At 44.9% G+C, this 21883-nt stretch overlaps 1 protein-coding gene across 6 annotated transcripts in view; it reads right to left on the bottom strand.

Annotated features, from left to right (window-relative positions):
* BACH2 (BACH transcriptional regulator 2) overlaps nucleotides 1-21883 on the bottom strand; it is a 334937-nt gene that overhangs the window by 121480 nt on the left and 191574 nt on the right. The window contains exon 1 of one of the 6 annotated variants that reach the window (XM_037039308.1): nucleotides 16049-17449. The exons of the other annotated variants lie outside the window; for them this stretch is intronic. The gene's annotated coding sequence lies outside the window, so the exon portion shown is untranslated. Of the gene's footprint in view, nucleotides 1-16048; nucleotides 17450-21883 lie in introns of those variants that run through there. 6 annotated transcript variants of the gene reach the window in all.

The following is a 21883-nucleotide window of genomic DNA, read 5'->3' as shown; positions in this document are numbered from 1 at the left end:
GTGAGGCCTCCCCAGACCACCTGCCTGCCAGCTGCTGAACAGGTGAGGCTGTCCCAGAGCAGGGTCAGCAGACTTCTTCTCAAGGGACCAAAACATGAGTATTTTAGGCTTGTGGGCCATATGACCTCCTTCACAGCCACTCACATCTGCTGCTGTCGTATGAAAGCACTACATGGGTGTGGCCACGTTCTAAACAAAACTTATTTTTAAAAACAGGTGGCAGCCCTACAGACTAGTTTGTCTACCTCTATCCTGGATTATTCAGCCCCAGTCAAGCCAGTTCAAAGAGGAAGAACTACACAGCCAACTCACACAACTGTAAAAATAAATGCTTATTAAACCACTACGCTGGCAGGGCGGGGGGGGGGCGGTGCTCTGTNGCGCCGGCGGGGGGGGGGGGGGGGGGGGGGCGGTGCTCTGTTGCACAGCAAGTGCAAACGGGTAACTCTGGTATAGAACATATACGGCGTAGGTCTTGTTTCAAGGCACTTAAAGTCCACCTGTGGAAGTAGGACCAAGGGACAGGACACACTTAACGACGTAAGTAGTGTGTGATTGCATGCCAAAATATGATGCAGGATAATCAGTACTATAAAGGCTTATAAAAGAGAAAAATCTGGACAAAAAATCGACTTGAGCAGCTCTTAATGGGTAGGTAGACTGTGACAGCTCCCCAAACAGTTGTTTTCTTCTCATTGAAATTTTTGATGCTGCCTGCCTTGGTGTGTACACACTTCAACAGACTGCGTGCCACCGAGGGCAGAGTGGGCCTGGCTATCATTTTGCCACGTTCACAGTGCCCAGCAGTGCTTGTTCGCAGCCAGGCTCGAAGTGCCCGCAGGCGGAGACATGGAAGGACATTTACGTGGAAAAACTAAGCAGCACAACTGAAAAGAGAGGGGAGAATTTGTGTGCTCTGTTCAAGAGAGGAGACCAGTGGCTGAGTGAGAGGACTGAGACTGGGTGGGGGGTGTGGTGGAGATACAGCTGGACGCGTGATTCGGGATTGGGGGGCTGAGGTGACGAGGCAAAGGAAAGGACCCTGAGAGTCAGTCACAGCAGTTTGAACGAAATGGGGCAAAGTGACGAAGTCGGTCTTTAGGAAGATTAGTTGTGTCAGAGAGTAGGTGGACTCTGGGCAAGGATAACCGGTTGGGCAATTTCGTGGCTCAGGAGCCAGTGGGAACAGTTAGGGGTACTGATGCTTACTCCCCACGGAAGCCTGTGTCGCAGCAAAGACAGCAGAAGAAAGGGAGGACATCTCAGGCATTTTCCCATGCCACATTTACTGCATACAAGGAATTAAGTTACATATTATGAGCACATAATCAGTAGATCTATGCGACACTGGAACCAAGCTACCTAAGGCCCAGGACCCCTCTCTACTCAAGGGGAAGCAAAACAAAACTGGGATTACAAGTGAGGCAGCGGCGAGTGTGGGCAGCGCCCAGGCTCTGCAGTGACACAGACTGGGTGCTCTGCCTGGCTCCACCCTTACCAGCTGGGGATCCTGGGCAAATCCCGAATGTCACCAATAATGGCGATTTACTTTTCAGGTTGGGGTCAGAATTACAGAAAGGGCCATGACCTACAAAGCACCATGCCCTGAATAGGGTAGGTGCTGGTCTGATCCATCAGCCCAATGAAAGCCCCGTGTGACAGGGAGCACGAGTGTTGTAACTGTGCAGAGAAAGGAAGATCACTCTTGGCTGGGACAACCACTCTGGATTTGTGAGAAGAGCAGTTTTTTCGGTAGTAAAAACTGAATCTGATTTTGAGAAGTGGGGGAAGGGGAAGGCTGTTCCAGGAAAAGAGTGTGACATGTGGAAGGCACAGAGATGAAAGGCAAGGCCCATCCTCGGAATGTGAAGGGATTTGGCTTGGCTGTTGCGAGGTGTGAGTGAGCCGGGAAGCAGACCAGACTTGGATGGCAGAGGGGCCTGAATGCCAGGGTGAAGAGTTTGGACGTTACTGGGTGAGCAACGAGGTGCTGCTGAAGAATCCTGAGCAGGCAAATGAGGTGATCAAATTGATGGTTTAGGCAGATTAAACCAAGGGCGGCACACAGAGCGATGTGGAGGCAACAGAGACGAATGCAAGCTCAGGCGTGAGGTCATGCATGCCCATTCCAGAGGGTGGCGAGAGCTGTGGCGAGAGGGACGGGCAAGGAACAGCAGAGAAAGAACGGACCGCATCTGGTGAACAGCGAGGCTGGGCTGGGAGAAGGCAAGAACTGACGTTCACTATGAAACACAAATGCCCATTCTCTCAGCCAGACTTCTATTCAGCTTTCTTTGCTGTGTGCCAGGCACTTTCAAACGGCGGGTCCACACATACGCCTAAGACAGGGCTCCCTCTCCAGTCTGGGGACAGGGGTCACAGACATACAGCTTGTCCAATGCACTATGGTACAAAATGTGTGTATCAGATATGGGCACAGTGGTGGCACACAGGGGCTCATCAGAGAAGAACACAAGTATTTCTGCTTTGGGGAATCTCCCACAGTCTAGTGTCTGGAGGGAGGCTAGGTTAGGGGTGACCTCACAGAGGAGGTGGCCCACCAGATGTGCCAGGTGGATGAGGTGGAGGGGGTCCAAGACGGCAGCAAGGGCGTGAAGCTGTGAAACCACAGGGTGTACAGAGAAACCTCAAGGAGTTTGGTGTGGCCAGAGGGAAAGGTGTGTGTGTGTTTGTGTGTCTACCTATAGCTCCTACTCCCTAGCATAAATCATCTCTCTCTGAAACACTGGTCTCTCTTGAATGCCTCACACAGATTCCTACCTCTGCCCTCCCTTGGTAGGTTTCCCACCTAAGTGCCCCTCCTCCCTAAAGCTCTGGTTTTATTTGTGCATTCAGTAGACACCCACTGAACTCAGGCAAAGTGCTAAGCCCTGGGAACTTAGCCATGAAAATGGAGCACAGGAGATGAAACCAGAGAAAGGCAGGGCCAGACTCGTAGGAGGTCCTAGGAGACTATGGGCCGTGTTAAGATGTTTAGAACATGTGGGTTCCTACTTGTGTTTTAGAAAGACCACCCTGGCTTCTTCGTGGACAACAGATGAGAAGAGGAGGAAAAGGCCGGAGATAAGATGGTCAGCTGGTGCAGGACTGAGGAAGTGGGGCATGGACCAGAGGGCTTCCAGGGCATACTGATGGGCTGGAGACTTCCTGGACACAGAGCAGGTAGTGGGGAGGACTCACAGGCTTGTCTGATGCGTGCACATGGAGGGATTGTTCATGACAGAGGAAACGGGAGGGTCCAACCACAAGATCTAGTCCAGCCACATTGAATAGGAAATCCGAGGGGAACCTCCAGTAGGCAGTTTGGTGTAAGGAACTGGACAGAAGTCGGACCTGGAGACAAGATACAGTCAAGTCCTCAGCACTTAGGTGGTAGCTGAAACTTGGCAGGCAGCTACAGAACACCGACCTCTATGAGGGAAGACCGAGGAAGAGGAACTGCACAGGAAACTCCTAGGCCAGGAAGCGGGCCGGGAAGAACACTTTCAAACCAGCAATGTCTGTTCTTACATGGTACCCGTCTTTGACCTGGAAGTCTGGCTGCATTTTATTCTCGATGCAACCTTCAGCATGATTGTGTCTTGGAACTTTTCATGAGTCTCCACCACCGAGGAAACATTAGACTTAAGACAAGGTTAGTAAAACGAAAGGATAAGGCAAGTGGCAAAAGCTGATTGTGTTTTCATACTTCTTGTTTCAAACTGGTAACAACACTTAAATAATAGAAAATAAATTCTTTGCATTTCTTTATCATTGTTTTTCTGTACTCTGTAATGATTGTTGGCTTCTTACGTTTTGTCTTCCTTCTTAGAGTACAGGGCTGCTGGGGCTCAGACTCTACGGTGCTCATCATTCTAGCTTCAGAGTGCCTAGTAGGACTTGACACATTCATTCAGCAAATATCAAGCACCTACTATAGACCCAGTATCTATAGTAGCTCTAGGCCCTAGGATGCATCAGAGAATTTAATAAATAGTTCTGCATGAATGAAGCTTTTATTCTAGTGGAGAATGAGGGAATCTAGCAAGTCCATAAATAAGTATAATAATGTAAGTGGCTAAATCACTGTACTGTTGAGGGTGCTGAGTAAAAGAAGGTTCTCTGACCTAATTAATCCAACAAAAGAGGACCCTAACCACACATGGAAACAGGCACTCTGGCGGTCACTTTCCTGTTGCAGGGAGAGTTTCTCGAAATCTTTCTGCATCCACTTTGCTCTCCGAGCATAAACAAAATCACTTTTTCTATTATGTTCTAGAACCCTTCCTGAAGCCAGCATTTGTCCGTCAGCATTCTGTATTCAGCACCTCCATTTCCCAAGTGCGTTTGTATAAAATCTCTCCTCATGTGACTGTCATAACCCAGGGGGGCACATGAGGCAGGCATTTCTCCTCCCACTCCTCCCACGAAGACACCGAGGCTGGGGGTGGGGTGCGGGGTGAGCAAAGCAAGTGTCTGCTGTGCAGCATAGGCTGACCCACTCGGTCAAGGGCCCCAAAGAATCACTAGGGCCAGCAAGAGAAGGGAAGAAATAGATTGTTCTCTTCTTTTTCCTTGCAAGGAAAGAATTCCTTTTCTGACTGAAAAGTCAGAAATGACTAGAGGGGTAAAACTGCATTCTTCTGCTAAATAAAAAGCAACATAACTCAGTGTGAGAAAAAGCAAGGAAAATGTGTGTGCTGGGGAATGCCCCCGAGAACAATGTGTGGCTTCCATTTTGACTTCTCCATGGAGGAGGGGAATCAGCACCCCTGCCCTGTACACTTCGGCTAGATTTCGTAGGCAGCGCTGCTTGCCTGGATTCTCACTGCAACCATTCAACTGCACATGGAGCGCGTACCAATGCACACCCCTGACACCATACAGAGTGCGATTTCCTTTCTTCCCCCGACTGCTTTCCCTCTTTCATTCTTTCCCTCCCCCCACCTCCCAGCTCTTCCTGTCACACGCACGTTCACTGACCTAGGCCCTGTGAGGATTATTGGGAACACAGGCACACAGATGAAACGAACCACTGTGCCAGCTGCGCAGAGAGCAGAGGAGACGGGAGAGGGGCCGAGCACAGGGATCCCATCACTCACCCAGCGTCTGCCCAGGACTTCACGCTGGGTCTCAGACAAGGACCTGTTTCCTGAACATCTGACGGATGATGGATGGATGGATGGAGAGAGATGAGGTGTCTGAATCTGGACGGCAGTGTTCCAATTTCTGACTCAGTAAAGGACTGAAACTTCCCTTCCCCAGTCCATTGCTTTTTCTGTGTCAGCAACCCCCCTTCAGTGGGAGAGGATAGGAAGAAGAGAAGCAAATTGGCATTGGAGCTCTTTATTTAGCAATTTGCTCTGTCTGAGTTAATGTATGGGTTGGATTCCCTGTGAATGACATTCTCCTAACTTTGGCGACGTCATAAAGATGCTCAGCCGCTGTGTCTGGCAAGCTAACGACTAAAGCCCATGGGATGGAAGAATGGGAAAGTATTAACATTAAAAAGGAAAAAACTTGAAGCAAATTCAGAAGAAAATGAGAAAGACCTCACCGCACTTCCACCCAAATCTATATAAAACCTCATTTTAAGCCAAAAAAGTCCCCAACAACTGAAAATAGTATTTTATACTTTGTGCTCATCAGAATAATCCTATCCAGAATGCACAAAAAAGGCCAAGGAGGAAATGAGCTAGAGAAAAGGAAGAGTGTTAGAGGAGATGGAAGTGGAGGAGGAAGATGAAGAAAAGAGAGTAAAGGCGGAGGAGGCGATGTGGCGAGATGTCAGGGCGACAGGAGAGGGGTCGAGCATCAGCTCAGGGCTCGGCAGCAGCGAAAGGAGAGCCTTTGGAGGGCCTCAGCAGCAGAGGTGGGTGAGACCAGACACCCTTCTTCTCGTCTCCCAGCTCCAGAGGATAAGCTGAGGCTGACAGTTGTGAACACCTACTCTGTGGCAGGCCCAGTGCTGGGTGCTTTTATACGTAACACCTTAGTCATCCAGCTCACAGCAATCCTGCAAGGAAGGCAAGTGTGTCCTCTGTCCTGGTGACAACACTGAAGGCAGAGGACGTCAGGGGTGCCGCTGGGGCTCCAGACAAGTACCTACCCGTGGGCAGCTCGGTGCTGTCCGCCAAGGACTCCTTTACCTTGGTTAAGCCTCAAGATAACTGTAAAGCGAACAATACTATTTCCACTTTGCATGTAAAGAGATGGAGGCTTCAAGGCTTTGAGGGAGCCGCTCATATTCACACAGCCAGAGAGGCGGGGATGCATGTGAGCAGGGACACAATCCAGCACTCCTGTCCACTGTACTGACTCCCGAGGAAGTCGCCAGCTCCCTCCCTTCCCTCCCCACCCCCCATTTCAGCCTACAGCTTGTGAGCATGTGAGGGCTGAGTACCAAGCCAACCAGATACCACACAGAGGTTGGGGCTGACATCCCATGGTCATCCTGACTGTGAGTCTGCACAGAATGGAGACTCCGAGCCTTAACCCTAATGGAGGGGTTACCTGTCTGTGTTTCCAAGCAACGTGCAGCCGTGTCTGTAACAGCAGCCCTCAGGGGGCCCTGAAAGTCAATGATTCTCATTCTAGCACCGGGGGTTCTATTTCACCAAGTGGGACCACTGGTTCTGTGGTAAGCTAGCTCTAGCTGCAAGAAAATTTTTGTTATGAGCCCAAATCTCTTTCTTTGTAACTTCAACCTTTTGGTTCTGCTTTTTCTAGAACAATGGTCTTTCATATATCTAAATATCGTTGTTATCTCCACTTCTTTTTCTCTTCTCAGGGCTAACTTTCCTGCCTTCCTCCAAGCTTTGGTTCTAGGACGCTCCCTGATAGCCTCTCCATTTCTGATCCCTGCTCGTGAAGCACTCGAGTTTATCTATTTCTTTGGTCAAATGTACTGTCAAAAATTGATTATAATACTCCTAACGTGCTCTAAGTACCGTAGAGTCCAATGAAGTCATTACTGCTCCTCTGGGCATGAGACTCCACTGTCAGAATTTAAATGTTAGCTTTTTCAGCAACCACTTTGTGGGGCAGAAAGAGAAGTAAGCAAGCTCTTGCAGTATGGGGCATGGTAAGTGCTTTGAGGGAGGGGGCCCTGCACTTTAGGATCAGAGAGGAGGGGCAGCTGATTCTGCCTGAAAGGAGTAAAGGTGGCTTCTTGGAGGAGATGATGCTTGACTAACTCAGAGTAAGTTAACCAGCTGGAGACAGCGAAAGAGCTTTCCAGGTGCATGGAAAAGATTTTGCAAAGATAAGCTGTCATAAGAGAATATGGAAGTTATGCCCCCACCCCCTTTTTGCCTCTTTTTCAATTCCTTTCTTCAGTTGTTCTCTAGCTTTGCTTCCCTTTCTGACGTTCTTTTCTGTCAAGGCCTGGGATACACTATGTTCTTCTATTTTAAGAATTATCCACGGCAGGGAGTTTAAAGTTATTCATATAACACCAAATACTCCAAGTATTAAGTGAGCATTGAATAGACAAACACACTGGCAACATTATTGCTGTAAGTATTTTGGACTTGCTCCCCTTTCTGGAGACTGTATCTCTGCCTCAGTGGAGTGTGTGATGGGAGTAGAAAGGCAGGTGGTGCCCTAAGTATCAGAAGGCAGCCCAGGGTTCTCCAGAGCTGGGCTGGGCTAGGTGCTTAGGAAGAACTGCAAGGGGTCAGAGGTCTTCACCCCTTTATTGCCTGGTCTGTTTTTCGCTTCAGTGGCTCTAGCCAGCAGTCTTTGAAAAGGCATTTCAGGATCTCCAAATTCGTGTTCCTAACTCTTACCGAGGAGGCAGCGTTCTCAGGCTGGACAGCAGGCAGACTGGGAGCCTCACCTTTGCAGGGAGTCCAAGACACTCACCACGTGATAACTCACCCACGTGTCAATTTCCTTCCACTGCCCCTTCTCTGCCTTCAGCCTCTCAGTCCATCAACACCCTCCTCTGGAAAAGTGTGTAATAACTCAAGGCTTCCCTTAAACCTCTGACAGGTGAACAGAGAGACACACCTTGTTGCACAAATCCACGCTATCAAAGGACAGAGAACAGAACCTTCAGTAAAGAACCCTAAACATCCCACCAGAAAGTCCCAAACAACCCTGAAAAGTGAGAATAAAACTACCAAAAGCTGACAGAGGGTAACAAGCATTATTTCCAACCCACATTCATCCTTCTAAAAAAAGCCAACCAACTACTGAAAAAAACCCTGAAATGTATGAAATCTAACATCATTAACATATTTCCTGTCCTCGCATAGCTTATAAAAAATGTTTCTGAGCTTTTCCCTGGCTCATTTACCACGATGAGAAGAAGCAAAAAGGAAATGCAACAGATGGGACTACCATCCTCTCTCGCAGTAATTTATCTCTGCTTGAGGTGGCCTGGGCGAGATTTCAAACATTTTTCAGATGTCCCAGTAGCTTATTCCTGCTCAAGAACAATGAAGATGAGGCTCCTTTAAAAAGCTGCAGGTTATAAGCCATGTTTACTACTAGCTGTTTTTGTTGTTTCTAAAAGAGAGCACCTCAGCTTCTCTCCACCCCACACCCCCCTGCAACGGGCACCTCAAGGATCGGATCTTGTGCTGATTTCGAACTGACAGGTGGCACATGCATAATTAAAGATGACCTAACACAGAATGCTCTCATTCCTGGCATATTATCAGACACTTAAGCAAAGCAATTATCAGTAGGCAATCTTTTCTGTCAACAGAGATGGAGATAAAACATTTCTTCAATTAGGAGGATTCTGCAAGAATGCTGTATGTATACCCATCAGCAACTACTTTAAAATCTTTAGAGTTTAATAGAAAGTCAGTTCAATGAAGTGCCTTTGGCCAGTTAAATCATGGTTTTCCTCACCCTACTTTTCCTGGAAGGTCACGTTTTAAACACCAAAATCACTGAAATAGGAACAATTTGGGGGGCGTTGTCAGCAATCCTGGTCCAAGCTGACAAGAAATTCTCTGCGTTCTTCTGCCGTAGCCCTGCTGGGGTTTGCAAATACACCATGCCTTTCTTAAAGGCTCAAAGCAGAAAAGGGTAGGGTTCAACATAAAGCATTAGATTCAATTAAAATTTCCCTTCAAAGCAGATTATTCCCTCCCTATGCTCCACCAATGTCTGAGCATTTACAGAATTATCATCACACTTTAAAACTTCATCTTAAATCTAAGTGATTGAAAGGATTTTTTTCCAGTTTGAAGAAATAAATACTATTCAAATGAAGAAGGGTCTTGACAAAACAATGAATTCCCCATTTCAGGTGAGGAGGGAAGAGGCACGGCACTTCTTGACAGAGTACTGTTGTTTTTTTTTTAAATAAATTATAGTGCTGTACACTATATAATGAATGCATTTTAGCTTTCCTTAGAACAGAAATTGCTTTAACGTTAATGTGAGACAAGTGATTTTCTTTTCTTTTTTCAAAGGCTGGTTTACACGTTGATGGGTTTTTGAAACCCCTGTGAAAACTGCCTTCCACGAGACAGAGAGCTTCACGATGTTTGCGGGGCACATTTTGCCACGTTTCACAAGAGGTCTTATTGTTTAAATTCTTACATCCTTATGTCATATGTGAACAAACGACCTTATTGTTCATTTGAACATGTCTTTATAGGCTCTCTGGTGCTAGAGCTCATGTTGTTGTTTGCACTTTCCCCCCATCAAGCCAGAACAAAAGTCCCTTTTTCTGCAGCACCGGGGCCTCGGGGAACATGGCAGCGTGGGGCTGCCGTTGTCAGCTGGAAACACCACAGTGACAATGTCAGTGAAGTGCTCGTGTTAACGGGCTGACTCTGACGAGTAAATCAAGGTGTGCAGAAAAGTTTCTTCTGTCCCGCAGACTTGAAGGTAATGTGGAAGAGCAACCCTGCGCAGGACAGCGAAGCCTCGTCCGGTTGGGGGGGTTTCTTTCAAAGAGGTGGGGCTGCTAGGCAACAGGGCCGGTCCCTTCCAAAGTGTGTTTGGTTTGGAAGATGCTCCATGCAGAAGTAGGAAGGGAAGGACACAGCAGTCGTTGGGGAAAACATAATCAGGCAGAGAGGTGGTGGTGATGGTGGAATCATTAATGGGAGATCGGGCAGGACTCAAAGCTCAAGTTCATTATATTTCTCAGAACTAAGAATAGCTTCTGAATGAGCAATCACAATTCTCCACAGGCCCATTTCTCCTAAGGAGCTCCCCTGTCTCCCTTTCCAATTTTAATGTTAAGTCCGACACGAGAATGTAGGCAGGAACAAAGGACCCTCTACAGAGTGGAGGAACATCCAAACCATCTCCATTTTACCTGCTGTAAGTTCCTTCCCTCAGGAATCAAGTCAGAAAACCTCCAAGTCCTAGTTCGTCAGCATGCTGCATCAAGAAGCCAGGTCAGAGAAATGTGTGGCGTGTACTCTATTGTGGGAAGCAACAGAACCCACGTGGTTTCCCAACCGATGTCATGGATGAAAAGAAAATAGACGATATAAGGCATATACTGCCATCAAAATGAACGTAATCAAAAAGGGAAAAATTCTGGTGACTTTATTCAGGGAGAGACACTCATTTGCCACAAAGCTCAGAGTCCCAGACTTTTTGCGTAACTAAATAAAGCAAACTCTATAAACACAATCTTCCTATGCTAAGGATGGCACACGGCACTAAGACATTTAGCACCACGCATTTTGTGTCTCCTTATTATTCTAACATCGTCAGCTAACAACAATTTAAAGGTGATGGTACCTTACATAAACCAGAAATATCAACCATCTCTTTGCTGATCAAGGTTTTCCTGTCTTCCCTCACGACTGCTTTCCCAAGTATCTTGGTTTTACTAAGCTTCATGCTTGGATGAATAAAATAAGACTGTAACTATGGCTATAAAATAAAGACTAAGTTATGATGCCCTGATATGAACAGAGCATTGTTTTGGAGGGAATTAAAGTCACTTCCAAGTTATCATGGTCTCTGCTATCTACCTGTGTCCTCTCTTCCAGACGGCTGCTCTATGCCTGCTATCGGGGCCCCTGACGAAACTTTTTGCAGATTCCTGTGTTCTCCCTGCTAACAGATGATCAGAGATGCTTCTCAGGTCTATTTCACGGAGGACAAAGTGTAACACATACGTGAGAAAGGTGATCCATCCATCAGGATGGATGTTGTTTCAAATCTCCATTCATTCAGGAGAGGACGTTTACTTCCTAGTTAAGAAGTGACCATGACTAATTTCAGGGTACTTGGTATTGGCTTTTTTAAGAACTGGCTTTGGCCGTCAAACTGGACACAGGGGACAAACACCTTCAGCGAGCTAGATGGCAGGAGTGCAATCGATACTCTGATTTTCTTTTCCTAATGCTGTCTCAGAGATGGTGAAACACAGCAACTGAAAAGGCAGCCTCACTTCAATGTGGGGATAAGAGAAAAAAGAAGTGAAAACAAGTAGTTTTTTTCTCCTCAAATTACAGTCTAGGAATCGACTGCTGTTTACTTTGAGTTCTTTCACAAAATAAAATGTCACGCACTGGTACCACTTAGGAAATGGAAGGTGAGGAGCGGAAACAAGTGTCTGGGGAGGATTAAAGAAAGGAATGTTCTTATTAGGGCAGGGATTGGAAAGAAACAGTGTTACACCGGGGATGATGATCACATCCTATCCATGTAGGCTGGGTCCTCACAGAAAGAAAAGGAAAGAGGGGCAAGCTCAAGTTGAACATCAAATATCACCCAGCCACAAGTCACGAGTGAGAATCCAATACCAACCAGTTTATACAAACCAACTTACATTTATTCCCTGTGCTCAACCATAACCTACACCCCAAGTGGACATGATGTGCTTTCCCACGTACACATTTGTAACCTCTGAAAATGAATTAACAAAGAACGATGCGGAATAGCCAGGTGTAATGGAAACCACTGGCTTCCACCCTTGCAGTCAGTTGCGCTGTAATATCTTCTGCCTGGTGCTGACAGCCTTCTCTTTCCTCCTCTCATTCCGACACAATGCCTTCAGGTCTGTCTAAGTAATGTAATTTACTGGAGTGGGATTCCCTCGGTACCCTGCGCAGCACTTGGTGACAGTATCATTTATACTCCACCGTGTCGGGGCCCGACACTGATACATCGGCCTTCATCCCTCATTCACAGCAGCGCGTGCGATTTCACCTTCCGCTGTGCCCTTCTGTGGTGCGCGCACAAATTTACTCCATTCAGCCCTAATTACAGACCTGGGTTGAAATGCTCTCATTAGATTTATATTCCTCACTCCAAATGTCAATCTTATTGAAAATTTCGATTTTCCCGAGGACTCATCCATTAGCAATAAACTCTAAAGCATTCCATGACTGAGAGCATTAAGCCAGCAATACGGACAGGCACTTACATCATTAGAGTACATCTCCATTGCAAATGCTTTACATTATTCAACCAAAGGAATAATGAGGCTGGCCCAGCAGTACCCTCCAATTGCACATGAAGGGTAGGTTAAAACGGACTGTTACATAGCAAGAAGCACACGGCGCATCAATGCAGTGAGTTTCAGAATCTCTGTCCATCCTTAGGAAGCTGTGGGAGGAAATCACAGCCAGTCTAATTTATCACCTTCTTTCGCCTCTGACTGCTACAGAAACTTCAGTTTGTGGCAAAGCACAATGAGGCAGGGAGAGACAGTGGGCAGCGAGTGTGTGTGTTCACAGAGGGGCCGGGAGCTGCGTGGTGATGCCGGGAGCTGTGAGCCGCCCAGAATGATCTGCTCCAGTGAAAAGCATTCCCCCATTTCCCTCAACAGAAAAAGAAAAAGAAAAAATCAGCCTTGTTTGGATACACTGAGGGAACCTGAGTACCATTCAAATAAAAGGCAGATCTTATTGGCAGAGCTGACCTGAGAAACATCTCCACCAAGCTGATGGGTCCTAATGTTAAAAACCCAGGAAATTTGATGATGATGTCAATACACAAATTACAAGTTGTATCTGTGACTGGGATTGCAGGACAGATTATAAAAAAATTGGAGAGAAGTTAAAAAAACACCTAGCAGAATATATCAATTGATAAAACCAAGCCATCAGTTTCATAGCTGTACCATGTCTTAATTCCTTGGCTTATTGGTCTAATTTATCACTTCTTGTCAGATCCCAGGTGAGGCGAAGTCAAGGTACAGTCATAATTTCTTTTTTAATTTGATAAATGAAGAAACTGCATCCAGGAAGGTCATGGAGGAGGCTGAGAGAAGAGTGTGATCTGAACTGTTAGTACCTAATTCTAAAGGTTAACCAAAAAAGTTAAGTGATGTCAGCAACTATGACCATATTATGAAACACACACCGAATCTGCTTTTCAATGGAAAGTTTTGGCAGGCAGAAAAAGACTTCTAAAAGGGCATGTAATAATTTGCAGAAATAATAAAAAGTAAATGAAGCAATAATTGTTTTCTGCTGGTCAGCACCTGGATTGATCAGTAACCAGAATGATAACAGATGCAATATTTTCCATAAGGAATTACACTACCACAGAAGCTAATTGCTCTTGAAGCTTTACCCATTCCCACCTGAAATATTTAAAACCTTACTTGATTACAACATTAGTGCTTTCTCTTTCATAATGCACATCACCAGATACCACAGTTAACATACACAGATGTTAGACCTGAAATACCCATGTTTAAACAAAAAACTTAGTGAAAAGGTAAAAACTGAATATGCTCAACATAGTACTGATCTTAAAAGAAAAGAGAGGTTTACACTGATTTAATAGCAGACTTAAAAAATGAACCCCCAGATAGCATCAGTAATGAATGAAAAACCCAGCTACTCTGTAAATGGCCTTTAGCCTTTTGACTGAGAAATAGTGAGCAAGAGGCTGATCCTGTGTCCACTTAATTCCTTAATTACAAAATCTGTACTCCAAGCACAGAGGGGATGGAACCCCCAGATGCCCTGAAATTCCCCGCCATGTTCTTATGATGCATGAGCAGGAACGAGAATATCACCACCATCATTTATTGAGCGCTACCTCTATGGTTCATCTATGTTATTTCATTTGGTCTTCACAACCATCCTATGACGTAGGTACTACCCCCTGTTGCTGTTTTTGAATAAAGACATCCAGGCTTAGGAGAGGAGAGGTGAAGTAAGCAGACAAGGTCCACAGGTAGTAGCTGAGCTAAGTGTGGATCCTGAGTCCTCCTCCTCCCTCCCAAGGCTCTCATTTCCCCTTAACCACCATGCCTCACTGTCTACCACAGAGGGCGAGGCTGGAGAGAGATGTGATTTGCAGTTTTCAATTCCAGAGGTTTCTGGAATGATTGCCCTCTTGACTCATCTTATTTTACAAATTTCATTAAACTGAAAGGCTCAGAGCACTTGCAGCCCTTCGTACTCTTTGGAAATGCCATCGCCATTCCGCCAGTGGAGTGGGACAGCACCAGCACCAGGATCACGAAGGTGCACATTCCCCTGTGAGTGCTGACGCCGTCTCTCCCTGGTGTTTCTTTTAGCCACAAACTGACATGCTGTCACTTACTGTGGTTGCAGTAGACTCAGCAGTCAGATGAAAGGGAGTTTTTACTTGGTTAACTGCCCCCCCCCCCGACATCTGTGTCCATGGAGGGTACGCGCTCATTCTTGTCCACACCCCCTCACCCCACAGCCTACTGCTCCAGTCCTCTGGAAGCAAAAGAGTTTTCCAATCTCTCAGCAACAGCAGTAACAAATCCTTCCCGTGCTATTCTGAGTCAACAACAAGCAACTTTCTAACAATGAGCCCAGAAGATGGATGTTATAAAACAGCATTTCAAACAAGGCAATTGCTTTAGAAAAAAAAAGATTCAAGGATTCTATCACTTTTTTTTTTCAACCTTCCATCAACACAATTTGTTTATGCATGAGTTGTGCCTTTCTTCCTTCAGGAGGGGAAACTGCTGATAAACTATCACATGTAGACAAACAGCGCAAAAACCTGGCTGCCTTTTGCTATTTAGACAGACACACATTTCTTTCCCAATGTACCACTTACCAGACAGATGCAAAGATGTGGGCAGGCCAGTCATCAGAATTAACAGAGTGATTGTGCTTGCACTACATATTCTGATTTGTATGAATCTTATTTTTAGCCATGCACAAAGGGCAATAAACGGAAAATCTTATTCTAACCGCTACTTTTTCTGGGCCACCCACACTGCTCCACCTACCGCACAAGTTCACAAATGTAAAAAACCCAACCCAGGCTTTGTCCTAACAAGGGATGCAAAGTGGCTAAAATGTGTGACATTTTTTCCAGTTAGTGTTAGTACTTTCATTCTTTTTCTGTATCAGGACTTTCAGGGAAAACAGCGCTGACTTATCTATGGGCATTTTCAAAGACTCCGCATCGGTGTGCCACTCAGCGCACAGACGGCAGGAGCTGCCAGGCACCTGCACCACCCCGCTGCGGGCCACATGTCAACAACTCTCAGCAAAGACATGCACCCCAAAAGGTTTCTGTCAATTCAGGGAGAGGATACCTACAACATTTTGTTTGGAAGCAATGATTGTGCTTAAAAAGTTCCGCAAATCAACACACACAGTGGCATCAGAAGCAAATGTATCTGAAACGGAGCAGGCTGCCAGGGACGATTTTGCCAACACTAGGTCGGCACCCCGTCCTAAGCCTGCGGTACCCTGCTCCCCGGGGCACAGAGCCCCCTTGCCATCGCCGCCCTGCCCTTCTGTGCATTTCGCTCTGCTCTGTCCAGTCACCCCCACCCCCCACCCTCTGCAACTCTCCCAGCATTACCTTGCACATGGCTGTCGCTGCCAACACAGAAGCTGACATTGAGAGATAAGCACCTTGACAGCAAATAAGGGAAAAAAAGGATGAAGAGATTTTCTAGGGGCACAGAGAAGAAAAGTCTCTTTAGACTTCTACTGAAAATTTAAGTTATTAAGGTCCCAGGGTACCAATGAAAAGGCTGTTCCTCTGAGCCCCCTTTGCAAAACAGCAAACATCTGCAGGGAGTGATGAAGAGTTAGAAGTCAGCTCAATAAGACAATGAAGACACAAAAGGAGTCGGCCCTGAGAACAGCATCTTTACCTGTGCGCTTGCTCATTATCCAGAGACTAGAGGAAGTGTCCTGTCATCCTCTGGTAGTTAACACACACCCAGGAGAGCTGACACCTTCCGACAACGCAGAGTTCTAGAGCAGCGCTGACGAGCTGTGTCAGAACACCTTTTTCAGGGTCTAGTCCACTGTCGTCAGAACTTCTGACTGGTGTTGTAACAACAAGGGTAATTAAGTGTCATGAAAAAGTGGGTCATACACCACTGAGATACAACCACACCGCCCCCAAACTAGACTCCAAATGACTGTGCTATGACGAGGTGGGAGGGGTCTGAACACAGCGAAAGCAAAACTTTTATGTGGTGAGGAGCATTTTAGTTTTCACTGGCTTAGGTTAGAGAAAGTTAATTTCAATGTCAACTACAAACCAACTAACTTTGAGGGTGTTCCTGAAATCTTACGACAAATGCTGGTTGTTAATGTAATGGGAAATTCAGATACCATGTCATAAACAGTCCAAGGGACAGTCTCAGACTTAAATGACATGGCTAACACCAAAGAGCGAGCACCGTGACTCAGTGAAGCAAGGAGGTCAGATCGAAACTGAAGACAGAGAACCAAATTCTCATTATCCATATTAGCACCTCCTGCTCCATAGGATCAAAGCACTGCATTCCACTTCCCTATACCTGGGCATCCAACACAGTCGCAGATATGTATCAAAGTGCCCACGGACTGCTGTAGAAAAGGCAAAACGCAGTTATCTGAATTGAACATATTTGTTCTTTTGTCACTCAAGGGACACAGAAGCATTGATTCAGGTCAGTACAAACCGAGTGCCTACTACATACAAGGACACAGAGGATGTGAAGGGATGCAGAGAGAGGAACCTAGAGAACCTGCTTTCAAAGAACCTGCCAGATACAAGTAATTTTTAAAACAATATCTCTTCTAGCAGCTGCTTACTCTATACCCCATCTGGGTTTTCTTTCGGTGCACAAAGCCCTTCCGAACCTTGGCTAAGTGTTAGGACTCATCCTGATCCAAAGTCCCAGCACTCTTCAAAGAAAAGCACAGAGGTACCAGTGCAACCCAAGGGACACCAGGAATCAGAGGAGACCCTTTTTTGAAGGGGGATGAAGGATGCGAAGTGGAAGGAAAACTCTCTGGTTCATGTACGTGAAGGGATAGATTTGAATCATGTTTTGTTACCATTAGGTATAAAATTGGAATTTTATTGGAATCCACACTGTTTAGATTATGGATGGGGAATGGGGGAATCTGGCTAATCAACCTTTTGCATTTCTTCCAAATTGCCTTATAGTATATTGATTACAAAATTTTAAGTAACTGGAACACTATCAGTTGACCTGACACTAAAACCATCTTGTACATAATTGAATCTTCATTTATGATTCCAGAGGCCCACTAGGATCTTATAGGTCTACTTAATAATCACCTTCAGTGATAGAATGTAGAAATGGAAAGAAGTAGTTAATAGCAATTTCCAGTTGATCAACATATACTGGTGAATCCACATAGGTATCTGTTCTGACAAGAGTTGTTTAATGTAATCTGAAGAGAGAGAAAAAGCAACTAGAAGATTATTGTCCTAGAAAATGATGTCTAAAGTCATCATTCCTAAACTCCACTAACTTGTGGGATATAATCTGTCCTGAGGACAGCAGGTCCTTAAATAACGTCATTTGGTTCAGTGTCCTTCCCTTACGACATTGACGAGATGCTATAAGAACTTAACTCGTTTATGTCAATTAGCCTGTAGTAAAATTGGTTTTGTTATACAAAGTCTTGCTGTAAGTCACAGACCCTCTGGAGGACATTAAGTAAGGACTTACTGTACTGCTTCTAAATTTGGAATTAAGTTGATTAATTAAGAAAAAGTCTGTAACAATACACAGAATAATCAGTTAACAAGTAGACTGTATCTGCATAGCTGGAATATTGGTAATCTATTTTCCTTTTTATTCTATTGTATTCTTTTATAACTTATGTATAACAAACATTGCTTTTACAATCAGCAAAATAAAAGTACTTCTGTCTTGATAAAAGGAACTAATTATTCTCTGGTTCTGCTCTTTTTAGTAACTAAGGGCACTTAACATACGGGACTCAGTTTAATAATCTGCCTTAGTGACAAATCAGACATGAGATACAACAACAATCTGCTAGAAACAATAGATTACATCTCCTAGTTAAGCACTAGAAGGACTCTAAAACCCTGGTGCACCGCAGAGCTTTGCAAATACTGTCTGGGAGCAGAAGAGGAGAAACCCTCTTCCTCATCGTGACCCACGGCCGTGCAGTCAGCAGCTGCAGCGAAGCTCCTGCCGCCTGGGCCCTCGGTCCCACAGGAGGTTCCCCGGAACAGTGTCACTCCCTGGGTTAAATCACAGCTCAGAGAGAGGTGTGACTCTACTAGTGACAGGTGTATCCAAGAAAAGAGCACACAAATAATTTCTAAAAAAAAACAACCGACTGGAAATTATGGGAGTAAGCTCATAAGCAACTGACGGTGGTTGGTACGTGGCTTCACAGTGCGCATAGCTGTGCATTTGGGACTCACAGGGAGCACTGTTGGGACTCTCTGCTTCATGTGTTCATGTATATTACCATGCCATATATCATTCCCATTTGTACAATTACTGTATATGCACAAAATAAAAGTTCATTTTGATGGTGCCTTGAGCAGGACATAATCACGAAACAATGTTACAAATACTTATATCTCATATATTCTCAACAAGCCCGACAGCATGGACTCCGAAACTACCCCAGTGGTTCCCCAGTGATGGTGGGGGCCACTTACACATGTTCATGAAATTATTCTATATACCACTCTTAAGATCACAACTTTTCAAGGGCCTCCAAACTCAATAAACATTATAAACATTAAAAGGATTTCTGAAATTTAAAGGTGGTAAAAGTCAAAACATGGACAGTTTCTCAAGAATAATAAAAATGAATGGTGTATTTTTCCATCCTAAGTCAACATTCTTAAGATTATTATTAAAGCACGAAAAGGGGTGCAATAAAACCTCAGTGAACTAGATATTTGAGGACAAGAAGATTTTTGTTTGTTTGTTTGTTTCAATTTTCTGGTTCATTGACAGACAGCTGGGAAGTGCTTCCATGTTGAAAATCTTCCCAAAGCAGTTTCTTTTCCCAATTATAAAACTTTTAACCATTCTACAACTACCCTCCAGGGTACAGTTATTCTCTACCTTTACTAAACCAAAACTATCTTGTTTTCTGAATCTTTATCTCTGAAAAAGGGAAGTGGGATGTGTGGGGTAGGGTGGGGTGTGTGGGAGGGGGTAGAGCGGGGGTGGGGTGGGAAGTAGGAAGGGTAGTTAATTCAGGGTTCTGGTTAGTGGGGTTCCAGGTACTCAGCCATCACTAAACATGAATTCAGTGCCTGGAACCAGCACATCCGATTCCTAGGAAAGATGAGAGCCTTAAGGAGAGCCCCCAAGGGTCTGTCTTTGTTGGTATTCTCCACCTCATATCATCTCTCTGGGTGACTGCTGGTCTTCACTAGCAGAAACAGGTGTCAGTGTGTCTATCCAAAGTCATGGGCTGAATGAATTTTGATTAGCTTCTATGTCCATGTCATTTCAACTCAAGTGTAGGGCACATGTGGATGTCAAGGAGAAGCAAGCATTTACTTTCCTCCCTCTGAGACTTGCTGACTTGGATTTTCTTTTCTATAAAAACCTTTAGTTTCAGTTTTTATGATATCTTAGCAGCTACTTATGGCAACTGACTTCAAAACCTTCAATGCTTTGCCCTGTTCTCCAACACCTAAGTGAAGAATATGCAGAGTTTATTTCTAAGCAGGTTTGGCAAATCTGGAGTGGGAATGAGGGGACTAATATATATATTATATAATATATAATTTATATCACTTATATAAACAATCTCATATAAATAATATTACACATAAATATATAATATATTTATGAAAGATACTATTTGAAACATAACATGAAATATATAATAAATACATGATATATAATATATAAATATTATATATAATTATACAAAATGTACACAATTTATATTAATATATAAATAATATATTATGTATGATATATAGCTTATATTTATATAATATATAAGATGTATTTATAAATATATCATATATATAATTCTAACTTTGATGACTAACTTTACCTCTATTTTAGATATACCTGTTCTTTAAGCCAAATACACACATATCTGTACACATGTATGTGTGCGTATATAGGAGATACACACATGCATGTAAAAAATCTTCATGTCTTAAGGAGAAAGTGAGAGACTTTAGGACAGGTTTCTGAGCTCTTTGAAACTACAGACATGTAAGCAGTGCTCTTCACAAATGACAGCCCTGGTCAGACCCAGAGGCAGGGCCTGAAAGGCGCTAAGGGAGCCTGAAGAGAAACCTCAGCTACCAAATCCCATGACTGTTCTCCAAGGCCAGCTTTCTGGAAACACAGAAAAAAAAGAAAAATCTCCAAATCTAAAGACTGAATGGGCTACACTAAAGGGTCCAATACTGCATATTCCTCACAGGACTGCAGGTCACTCACTAAATTGTTCTGCAATCTGTGAACACAGGAATACCCAATACTCCTGAGATCTAGTGATAGGTGGATAAATTATACTTCATTTGAAGAATTATCATTTGAGGCTCTGGTAGAGGAGAGCTATGTGCTATTAATTCTCTCTCAAAGTTTTCATTTTCTGTTAGGCTCCAATCTGGCTCCCCCCTCCCCATCCGCCTCCACTGATGAAGACCAGGTCTGTGCCACAGCTCCGCACACGGCCCCGCACCCCGCGCGCCCCGGGGCCCTGCACGCGGACTTGCTGAGCGGCACAGGGTGCTGATGCACGGGCGCAGCCCCACTGCGGGAGCACAGGGGGTGCCCTGTGCCTCCGTCATGGTGAAGTGGCTCTCCTACACGGGTAAAGGGTGTATTGGCAGAGATTACAGTTGTTTGCGGCATGTCCCCAGGTAGTTTCTGGAAAATGCACCCTTGCGCCGACAGGAAACCCATTCCTGAGGCTGAAGTAGAACATGCTGCAGACCCTTCACCCTGGCCCAGAAGCACGCCCAGGACAGCAGGGGGGCTGAGGGAGGTGTGAGGGACATGGCCGCCCATTCTTACACCACCCTCACAGTCAAGCACTGGCTGTACTCCGCACAGCGTTCTTGGAAGGAAGGGGAGCTCTGGTATTCAGGCTTTTTTATTGTGTTAAAATATACATAACACAACATTTACCAGTTTAGCCATTTTTAAGAGTACAGCCCAGTGGCATTAAGTACATTCACGCTGTTGCACAACCATCACCACCATCCTTCTCCAGAAGTTTTTCATCTTCCCAGAGTGAAACGCTGCGCCCACTGAACACTAACTTCCTGTTCCTCTCGATTCCTAGGCCCTAGCAACCACCATGCTCCTTTCAGACTATGAATCCGACTATTCTAGGTACCTCATATAAGTGGAGTCATACGGTATTTGTCCTTCTGTCTGGTTTATTTCCCTTAGTATCTTCAAGGTTCATTCATTCTGTAACCCGTATCAGAATTCCATCTTCTGAAGGTTGATAATATTCCATAGTATGCACATGCCATGTTTTCTTTATCCTTTCATCTGTTGCTAGGCAGGTGGGCTGCTTCTAACTACTGACTATTACGGACAATGCTGCTAGGATCATGGGTGTACAAACACCTTTAAATACCAGTTTTCACTTCTTTTAGGTAATAGCTGGAAGTGAAGTTGCTGGATCATGTGGTAACTCTAGGTTTTACTTTTTTGAGGAACTGTCATGCTATTTGGTATTCAGTTACTTTTTTATTAATA

This window comes from Sturnira hondurensis, unplaced genomic scaffold (genome assembly GCF_014824575.4).
Source record: "Sturnira hondurensis isolate 20B ecotype Veracruz unplaced genomic scaffold, ASM1482457v3 Scaffold0025370, whole genome shotgun sequence".
Classification (NCBI taxonomy): domain Eukaryota; kingdom Metazoa; phylum Chordata; class Mammalia; order Chiroptera; family Phyllostomidae; genus Sturnira; species Sturnira hondurensis.
The sequence above is the reverse complement of the archived record's forward strand: the minus strand, read 5'-3'. Positions and strand labels throughout refer to the sequence as shown.